Genomic DNA, 10,439 nt, shown 5'->3' with positions numbered 1-10,439 from the left:
TGACCACTGAGCACTACCAGAATAGTATCAAGCAGCAGAAGCAAATCCCCTCAGAACCTAAGGGTCAAGGAGGCTCAGGTACCCAGAAGCAGCAGGGCCACAGCTCTCATGGCTCTAACTGGAAAGGGAACTCCAGTAACAAGCACAAACCAAGGAGTTACCCAAAAGGAGGACCAGCCAGCAAGCAGCCCAGTTATCCAAAGTGTGCTACTTGTGGGAAATTCCATCCTGGAGTTTGTCGTAAGGGCACACGAGGATGCTTTGAATGTGGACAAGAAGGGCACATGGCTAAGCAGTGCCCAAACAAGACCAGTTTTCCTCAGCCATAGCCGATTCAGTACGGAGGCCAGCCAGCACAGTTGCATCAGATGCAGGCCGCTCTAGATGGTCCACACATCAGCCAAGGCAGATTAGAAGCCCCTCCAGCTATGACCATTGCGAGGATCTACTCACTCACCAGAGAGGACGTAGCAAATGCCTCGACGGTTGTTACAGGTCAGATTAGTATTTTTCAGCAAATAGCAACTGTCTTATTCAATACTGGGGCAACACATTCTTATATAGCCAGGGCATTCGCAAACAAGTTAGCAATACCTCTAGAGGTACTCAGTAGTCAGTTTCTGACGACATTACCTTGGGGAGAAATTATGGCATCCACGCACTGGCTCAGAGCAGTATCAGTCATTATAGCAGACAGAGAACTCTTCTGTGATCTGATCGTGCTAAATATGACTGACTACGACATCATTTTTGGAATGGACTTCTTGATCAGATACGGTGCTTCCATCGAGTGCCGTAAGCAGAAACTCATATTCCAACCCATAGTTCGAATTCGTTGGAGAACCCAAAAGAAAGGCCAAGAGGTTTCTCTCAGCTATGAGGCACGTAGATTAATGGATTCAGGGTGTACGGATTTTTAGCACACGTAGTCAGCCAGTCAGGACAAGGACCAACAGATAGCAGAGGTCCGAGTCGTAAGTGACTACCCAGCAGTCTTCAAAAACGTGGATTAGCACCGGTGAGATTGAATTTGAGATAGAGCTCATTCCCGGTACCAACCCTATTTCCAAAGCACCTTACCGCATGGCTCCAGCAGAACTGAAGGAACTTCATGAGCAACTACAGGAGCTGCTTGACAAAGGCTTCATACGCCCTAGTCACTCACCATGGGGAGCGCCTGTATTGTTCGTGAAGAAGAAGGACAGAAGCATGCGCCTATGTATAGATTACCGGGCACTGAACCAGGTCACAATCAAGAACAGGTATCCTCTTCCCAGAATAGATGACCTGTTCGATCAGCTAAAGGGAGCAGCAGTGTTCTCTAAAATAGACCTCAGATCAGGTTATCATCAGGTGAAGGTTAAAGAAGGGGATATACCCAAGACAGCATTCAGGACCAGATACGGACATTATGAGTTCGTAGTCATGCCCTTTGGCGTGATAAATGCTCCAGCTACTTTCATGGACCTCATGAACAGGGTATTCAGGGAATATTTAGATAAGTTTGTTATCGTGTTCATCGACGACATCCTTATCTATTCCAGAACTCAGGAAGAACATGCAGAGCACCTGAGGACAGTATTGCAGACCCTTCAGCAGAATCAGCTGTACGCCAAGTTCACGAAATGTGAATTTTGGCTAGATCAGGTGTCCTTCCTGGGTCACATCATCTCAAAGGATGGTATCATGGTAGACCCCAGTAAGATAGAAGCTGTGAGCAATTGGAAAAGACCCAAGAACGCCAGTGAGATCAGAAGCTTTCTGGGATTAGCAGGTTACTACAGGAAATTCGTAGAGGACTTCTCCAGGATAGCCTCCCCACTGACAGCTCTTACCAGAAAGAACAGCAAATTTCAGTGGACAGAGGACTGCGAGAACAGCTTCAGCGAGTTGAAAAGGAGATTGACCAGTGCACCTATTCTGACTCTGCCAGAGAACGCAGATAGCTTTGACATATATAGTGATGCCTCTAAGTTGGGACTAGGAGCAGTGCTGATGCAAGATGGCAAGGTGATCGCCTATACCTCCAGACAACTCAAGGATTATGAGAAGAACTATCCTACTCATGACCTTGAGCTTGCAGCAGTGGTGTTCGCTCTCAAGATTTGGAGACATTACTTGTATGGAGCTCAGTGCAGAGTGTATACAGATCATCAGAGTCTGAAGTACTTCTTCACTCAGAAGGATCTGAATATACGACAGCGCAGATGGTTAGAGCTGGTCAAGGACTATGATATAGACATCCTCTACCACCCAGGGAAAGCCAACAGGGTAGCAGATGCACTTAGCAGAAAGTCCAGTGCTACCTTATTATCTCTAGCAGCCATGTCACCACCCCTACAGAAAGAGATCACAGATTTCGGTCTCGAACTCATAGTCGGACAGCTCTCTACTATGACCTTAGAGTCGACCTTGCTTGGTGACATCCAGACAGCTCAGGAGCAGGATCCTGAAATTCAGAGAATCAAGCAAGGTTTAGCAGAATCAGAAGGTAGAGAGTTCAGAATGTCAGATAGCGGGGTGTTGTATTTTGGCGACAGATTGTGCGTCCCAGATCAGGAGGAACTCAGAAGGAAGATTTTAGATGAGGCTCATAAGACTCCCTATGCGATGCATCCTGACTCCACCAAAATGTACCAGGACATGAAGAAACGTTTTTGGTGGCCTGGGATGAAGAGGAACATCGCTCGATATGTCAGCACCTACCTAACCTGTTAGAGGGTTAAGGCAGAACATCAGAGACCAGGAGGAGTTTTGCAGCCCATTCAGATTCCAGAATGGAAGTGGGAAGACATTTCTATGGATTTTATAGTGGGATTGCCCAGAACCATGAATGGTTTCGACACCATCTGGGTAATAGTCGACAGGTTGACTAAATCAGCCTACTTCCTAGTTATCAGAATATCCTATTCCATGGAGCAGTTAGCTCAGTTGTATCTCAAGGAGATCGTCAGGCTGCATGGAGTCCCACGAACCATTATTTCAGACAGAGACAGTAGGTTCACATCACACTTTTGGGAGTGTGTACAGTCAGCTTTGGGCACGAAGCTAAAATTCAGCACAGCCTTCCATCCTCAGACAGATGGTCAGACGGAGCGAGTAAATCAGGTACTCGAAGATATGCTCCGAGCATGTGCCCTAGACTTCAAGGGAAGTTAGTGCAAATATCTGAGCTTAGCAGAGTTTGCATACAACAACAGCTATCGGTATGGCACCTTACGAGGCTCTCTATGGGCGGAGGTGTAGATCTCCAATCTGCTGGTATGAGAGTGGTGAACAGAAAGAACTAGAGCTTCAGACAGATCTAGTGGCAGATACCACAGCAGCTATACAGCAGATCCGCCAGAGGATAGAGACAGCTCAGAGCCGCCAAAAGAGCTATGTTGATACACGGCGCAGACCCCTAGAGTTTTCAGTCGGGGATTCAGTGTTCCTCAGAGTAGCTCCCATGAAGGGAGTAATGCGTTTTGGGAAGAAGGGCAAGCTAAGTCCCAGATATGTGGGACCATACCTTATCAGCAGAAGAGTGGGCAAGGTAGCATATGAGCTAGAGCTACCTCAGGAAATGTCAGCTGTCCACAATGTATTTCATGTCTCTATGCTGAAGAAGCATACCCCAGATGCCACCCAGGTGATTGAGCCCCAGTTGGTACAGATCCGCGAAGACCTCAGCTATGACAGTCGGCCTATTCAGATAATAGATCGAGCAGTTAAGAAATTGCGGAACAAGTGAAAGTTATTTGGCAAAGTCACACAGCAGAAGAGGCAACTTGGGAGACAGAAGCCAGCATGAGACAGAAGTACCCAGAATTATTCTAAGTTCGAGGACGAACTTTTTATAAGGTATGGGGGATTGTAACGCCCGAAAAATTCTCGAAACTGCATTATAAATATTCTATGATTTTTCTGGGATTTTTAGATATTTTTCCGGAATTTTTCGAGTAGCGGAAGCAGCAAAAATAATTAGAACCGCAAAATAGCTTAGGCGGGAATCGAACCCGGAACCCCTCGGATCCGATAACTTTTAGTTAGCCTTAGTAGCCGGTGAACCCAGCAGGGCCGTGCTGAAAGAAAGAGGATTCAATTTAATTTATATTAGAGTTGGACCAAAGTACCCACTTAATATAAATAGGAAGTTTAAGTGGGGTTTGGATTATTTGATTTGGTTTGGTTCGGCAACTTCTCCACCGAGACCTAACCTCACGCCGCCCCCTTCCTCTCCTCCCTCTCTCGGCGCATCAAGCCAAGGGCTTCTAGGAGCACCTCCCGGCAACATCAAGGGCACGAGGACGCTCCCCTCCGCGAGAGGAACGTTTAGACGGGAGAAGATCGTCGAGAAGTCGTCTCCACCGGAATTCTAGCGAATAGAATTGTAAGGAAATTAGCATACGAGGTAAGAAACCCCTCACCTGCAGTATAAGTAGCTCCGTTTGGTTTTCTACGCATTAGTTTAGCTATATGCAGATTTTTATCAACGCATAGCGTGAAATTGACCCTCCTCGCAGGTTTAGGGATTTAGTGGGCACTTCTAGATGGGCCGGACACGTAATCCCTCTTCAGTGGGGGTTTCTAGACGTTGTCGGGTGCCTAGAAGTGGTCTCCCTAATAGAGAGGAGAGTTGGGGCACACTAAGTGTTCGATAAAATAGCTAGTTAAGTAAAAATGCAAACTAGGCATTTTAACAGCTCAGTTGAATGCATTAGAAGCATCTAAATCAGTAAATCAGTTATTCTAGCTTATATGGGACTACGGTCCAATGGGTGGGCTCCCACAGTCGCCTCTGGGTTCTGACAACCTAGCTCTAGGTTCAGATAACCTAGAAACAGCAAATTAGAATAGTTTAGCTATATTCAGTATTTTACTTTTCAGTTGGCACTGTCCCGGATTAGATATCCATTGGGTTGGACTCCCACAGTCGTCCCTAGGTTCAGATAACCTAGTAGACCCTACTAAATTCGGGACTTGCAAACCCGGGTTTAGTTAGGGATGCGCGCACAGTAAGTACAGTTGTCGGGCCCAACAGCACATGATTATTATTTTGATCTACTATGCTATTAGTTTTCAAGACTCATAAAATCAGTTATGTTAGTTGAGTTTAATTTCAGCTTCAGGTTAGCTTCAGTTAGCTTAGTTCTCTATTATTGTTCTATGTGATTAGCCTGCTATGCCATGCTTCAGCTTACATGTTAAGTTATTTCAGTTTATGCTTGCAACCATAGTATGCCATGCCAGTACATGTTTTCAAATAGCATTCTTTAAAAGCATGTTTGCATCGTTGCATGTTTTAGTGAGGTAGTTGGTTTCTTACTAAGCTTTAAGCTTACAGATTCTACTTTCCTTATACTGCAGATAAAGGTAAAGGGAAAATGGACTAGCAGAGGAAGCTGGAGTTCAATGCAAAGATGGTGTGTGTGGCAGGAACTGGAATAAAAGATCCTCAGGGGTTTTAGCAAGCTTAAATAGTTGAATTCTTAGTATTTCTTCTTTCATGCATTTTTAGACCTTAGAATGTTTAAACCATGGGAGATTTATTTAGTTTGTTAGTAATTATGTTAGAATGCTGGTTAATAGTTGCTAGAATATATTCCAATTGATTTTAGAATTGTTGTGTGAGGTTTTGGCACGCCAGAGTGCTGAAATCAGAGTTCCAGTGCGAAATCAGAAACTCCGATCGATCTACGGATCGATCAGAGTTGAGTTGTGCCACTGGATCGGTCAGCTGACCGATCCAGTCGCGAACAGAGAGTTTATGGATCGGTCAGCCGACCGATCCAAATGCGAACAGAAGGTGCAGCAACTCACTGATCGGTCAGCCGACCGATCAGTGAGCCACTGGATCGGTCTACCGACCGATCAGTGTGCTCCTGGATCGGTCGGTAGACCGATCCAGCCGCGTACAGTAGCGATGAAGCTTGTGGATCGGTCAACCGATCGATCCAGAGCCTTCTTCCGTGCCAGTATCAAGCTGGATCGATCACGGGATCGATCCGACAGCCCAATCGATCCATGGATCGATTGAAATGCCTGATTACAGCTAGCAGGACATCCGAAAGGCATAGAATATCTCCCCTAGTATGTGTACGACTCCTAGGTACACCTAGAATATTAAGTTCAGTTTACAGTAATTAGTTTAGTAAAAATTTTAATCAATCCAGATTTTCCGCAATAGTAATTTAGCACAGCATTACGTAACGATTGGCCTCGCAGCCTAGTCAGTAGGAGGCGGGTCGTTACAGGTCTCAATCGAGATTGGTGTGGAATTCAATCGAAGGTGACTATATGATGAAGATAATACTGGTTGGTGCCTTATGGAACTGGATTTGATAGAAGAAATCAGAGACAAGGTGGTGGCTGGGTTGATGGCTTACTAGAAGAGGATGAAGCAAAATTATAATAGAAGAGTCATTCCCCAATTTTTCCAATCTGAGATCTGGTCTAGAAGCGAGTCAAGCTTGTCAGGGACGTCATAAAGCTAGAGCCCCAGTAGGGAGGACCATTCAGGGTGGTACAAAAATACACCTTGGGCTCCTACTATCTTGAAGATGTAGAAGGGAAAAAATTAGAATGACCCTGAAGCACAAATCATCTACAGCCCTAAAGGGCCTGAAAAGTATGCCTATAATTTATTCATGTGTTATGTTAAAATTTTTACATTTAATGAGAATGCAAGTGAAGTTACTCAAAAAATTCCTCTAAAATGTATTTAGCCCCTGGTTTCAGATCAAGCTTATCCCCAACTCCCGAGCCATCCGGCCAGGTTATAAGCGAGCCTGTTCTCACGCCTATAAACTTATTAAGCCCTTGAGAGATCGGGTCTATCCTAAAATACCAAGCCATCCGGTCAGGTTATAAGCGAGCATGCTCTCATGCCTATAAATTTATTAAGCTCCCAAGCTATCAGGCCTGTCCCAGACTCCTGAGTCGTTCGGCCGAGTTATAAGCGAATATGCTATCGTGCCTATAAATTTCTTAAGCCCCTGAACGATCGACCCTGTCCCAGACTCCCGAGCCGTCTGACCAGGTTATAAGCGAGCATGTTCTCATGCCTTATATTTATTTAGCCCTTGGATTTCATATTAGGCCTATCCCAGACTCCCAATCTGTCTGGCTGGGTTATAAGCGAGCATGCTCTTGCACCTTTAAATTTATTTAGCCCCTAGGGTTCAAACCAAGCTTATCCCAGACTCTCGAGCTGTCCGGACGGGTTATACGCGAGCATACTCTCGTGTCTTTAAATTTATTTAGCCCCTGGGTTTTAGACTAGGTCTGTCCCAGACTCCTGAATTGTTCGGCTGGATTATAAGCGAGCATCCTCTCATGCTTATAAACTCATTAAGCCCCCGAGTGATCATTGTCCCAGACTCCCGAGCCATCCAGCTGGGTTATAAACGAGCATGCTCTCATACCTATAAATTCTAAACCCCCGAGCCACATATGAGGTCCTAAGTAGGCGCATTTCCGTGCCAACAAACTCTGAGTATCTGAACCTCAAGCTGGGTTATAAGCAAGTGTGCATTCTGGACGAATTCCAACTATAAGGATTTCATTACATTATTCAACCTGGTTATTCTACTCAGTGTAATTAAGTCGTCCAGTATATTATTCGGCTCAAAAGTGCATTATGAAAAATTAATCCGAAGGCCGAATTATAGATGCATCAAGGAAGGACAATTGTCTGGCTTGATTTCTTCTGTTCGACATTAATATTTCGTCCAACATCTTAGTCGGTCGGGGGCTCCTTTGTACCATGATACATTATTTGGCATGATTATTCCACTCGGTGTTAATATCCAGACTAAATTATTACTCAACCCAATGGTATTTTATAAGCTTTGAAAAGGAAATATATTTGCCGACTTGGTTATTCCGTACGATAGTAGTATCTTGGTCAATTTATTCTCCAGTCTGGCAATCGATTATGACACTACAAGAAAAACCCTCATAGACATCGATTTTCCACCGCTGTCTATTAGAAAATTGACTGATGTCTATGAAGGCGATGTAAAAGGTCTGTCATTTTAGACATCGGGTTATAACCGGTGTAGTATCACTTAACGACACCAGTTTTAGAATTGATTATGAACCGATGTAGTATCACTTAACGACACTGTTTCAGCAACGGTGTAAAATTGATGTAATATATGTTAATAACACCAATTTTGGTAGCGATATACGACCGATGTAATATTAGTTAATGACACCGGTTTTAGCAGCGGTGGAAAACTAATGTAATATCAGTATTGTTTAACGACACAGATTCAATTTTTGAAATAGTGAAAACCCAATATTATCACCAAGAAAATCATAAAATTAAGTTAATATTATTAATTCACTAAGAAAATTACAAATAAAAATGCACTGATGTATCTAAACACACCAAGTCAATATTCATATAACCAACACATAAATATTCTTCTTACAACATAAAAAAGATAATAAATATTGTGCACATCAAGTCAGTATCCACAAATTACACATAACTATTCTTCTTACAACATCAAAAGGTAACATATATTGTACACATCAAGTCCATATCCACAAATTACATTCCATAAAAATGCATGCATCCTCCAAAGTTTTCAAAAATTGAATACCTTTTATAGTCAAATGTAATCTAGCATATATTCAGCCTACTCGAACCACACTTTATCAATTTCAATTGTAGAGTAGTTGAGATTTGTAAACTGTAAAAACACATAAATAATATATTAATAAAACCAAGTACTAATCACTTTGCAAAGACATTTTTCGAAAGCAAACTTTGAGAATGCAACAATAAAGCTCTATGTTAGTATTAGAAAGCAAAATGAAATTCTCCCTACACTAATAGGATACCTCAATAAATGTGAGCAACTACATAAATATAGAGCCAGATAAAATACAACAACATTACCATACAAAAGCTATTCATCAATTCACAAGACTTCTTTACATAAAGAATTGTTGAATATCCAAATCTAAGAAGTGATTTGCCTCAAAATAGTTAACTAGTTCGAAATGATATTACAGGTATTACATTGAATTTGTATATATTGTACTAGATGGCGACAAGAAAAACAACATAATGATCCTCTATTTATGTATCATTCTAGAAGCATCAAATTTCAATCTAGAAAGAAGAGGACTATAAGAATGCCTAGAAAAAAGTAAAAACAAAATGGTTACGTTGAAGACTAATGAGATCAAAAGACCACATTCACTATCAGTGAAAAAAGAATTTTAAGGGGATCTTGGCCAAATTACTTACTCATTCTTTCCAGCTTCTCAATTTGCTCTCGAATAGCCTCAGGATCCTTTTTCAAGATGTCAACCTCACACACCTTCTTCCTTTCTTTCTTGTTCTATCATAGAAAATATGTTAAGGTTAGAAAAATAAACACAATCATATCATTTAAAAGATGACTGCTTATCACAGTCCACACTACTATAAAGTCAAATGAAAAAAAATGACAAAGTTGAGAGAGGACTCAACCACAGAGAAATCACACATATATATATATACATATAAATCTACATGCATACTAATTAGGAATAACCATGTACGACAAGATATTAAACTCATCTGATAAAGTTATAATATTAATTAACAGAAATTTGAGTCTTAGAACAAAACATGATGAGAATAACCAACATTATTATTTGTGGCGGTTTAATGTCAGAGCAAAAAAAATAGTACTTAAAACAATAAATAAAAATATATCATCAGATTTTTTTAGTTTTTCTTTCTAGAATCTTTTATGATATTTCTCTTATTTCTAGGTAAACCTCAACTCATTACATGACTATTGACACAACTTGAATAGTACCCACAATAAACACTCATTTTCAGGTCAAAAGGAAGGTTATTACCATCGAGAAGCAATGTTATTAAGAAATGGAGAATTAAAAGTATCATCAAGAAAATTGTTTCATTAATTTATAGCATCTCAAATGTAGAAATGCCAATGATACCTTTCTAAGAGGATGATCATTGGGTAGGAAGCTTCCTATCGTTTTCCCATACACTTCACATGTTGAGAAGTGAATGACGCGCTTGTTGTTTTCTGAGCAATACCTAACTTGTACATGCCACAATAAACTAAATCAATACCAAAGAAGAGTACAAAAAAAATCCAACTAGAAATGAACAAGCCCAGGGGTCTCAAAACTAACAACTGGGAGAGCATCAATGAAATTACTGAAGATGGTGTCTAGTGGGTGGGTGTGATAATCAGCAGGAGTGCAGATTGCCGCCAGATTAATCGTCTACAAAGAAAACAAAAAGTTGTATTGCATATACATTAGGATCCCTTGCGACAATGATGAAAAAAAGATTCGCTCAAACGATCACGACCAAGGAAAAGATGCTGAGAAGTAAAGCGACAGTAAAAAAATGCAGAACCGCACAAATCACACTGAAAAAAATGCAAGAAGAGATCCAGGGTTAGATCTATTCCACA

General features: G+C 41.7%; 1 long non-coding RNA gene across 1 annotated transcript; it reads right to left on the bottom strand.

Annotated features, from left to right (window-relative positions):
• Positions 1-9,248: 9,248 nt before the first annotated feature.
• On the bottom strand, positions 9,249-10,192 carry LOC122049028. Its single transcript, XR_006130777.1, has 3 exons — positions 10,153-10,192; positions 9,952-10,054; positions 9,249-9,341 (listed from the first exon to the last, which is right to left on the bottom strand). It is a non-coding gene; the product is annotated as an uncharacterized LOC122049028 (long non-coding RNA).
• Positions 10,193-10,439: the final 247 nt, after the last annotated feature.

Source organism: Zingiber officinale, chromosome 2B, assembly GCF_018446385.1.
Source record: "Zingiber officinale cultivar Zhangliang chromosome 2B, Zo_v1.1, whole genome shotgun sequence".
NCBI classification, from domain to species: domain Eukaryota; kingdom Viridiplantae; phylum Streptophyta; class Magnoliopsida; order Zingiberales; family Zingiberaceae; genus Zingiber; species Zingiber officinale.
This window is presented reverse-complemented; position numbering and strand designations above follow the sequence as displayed.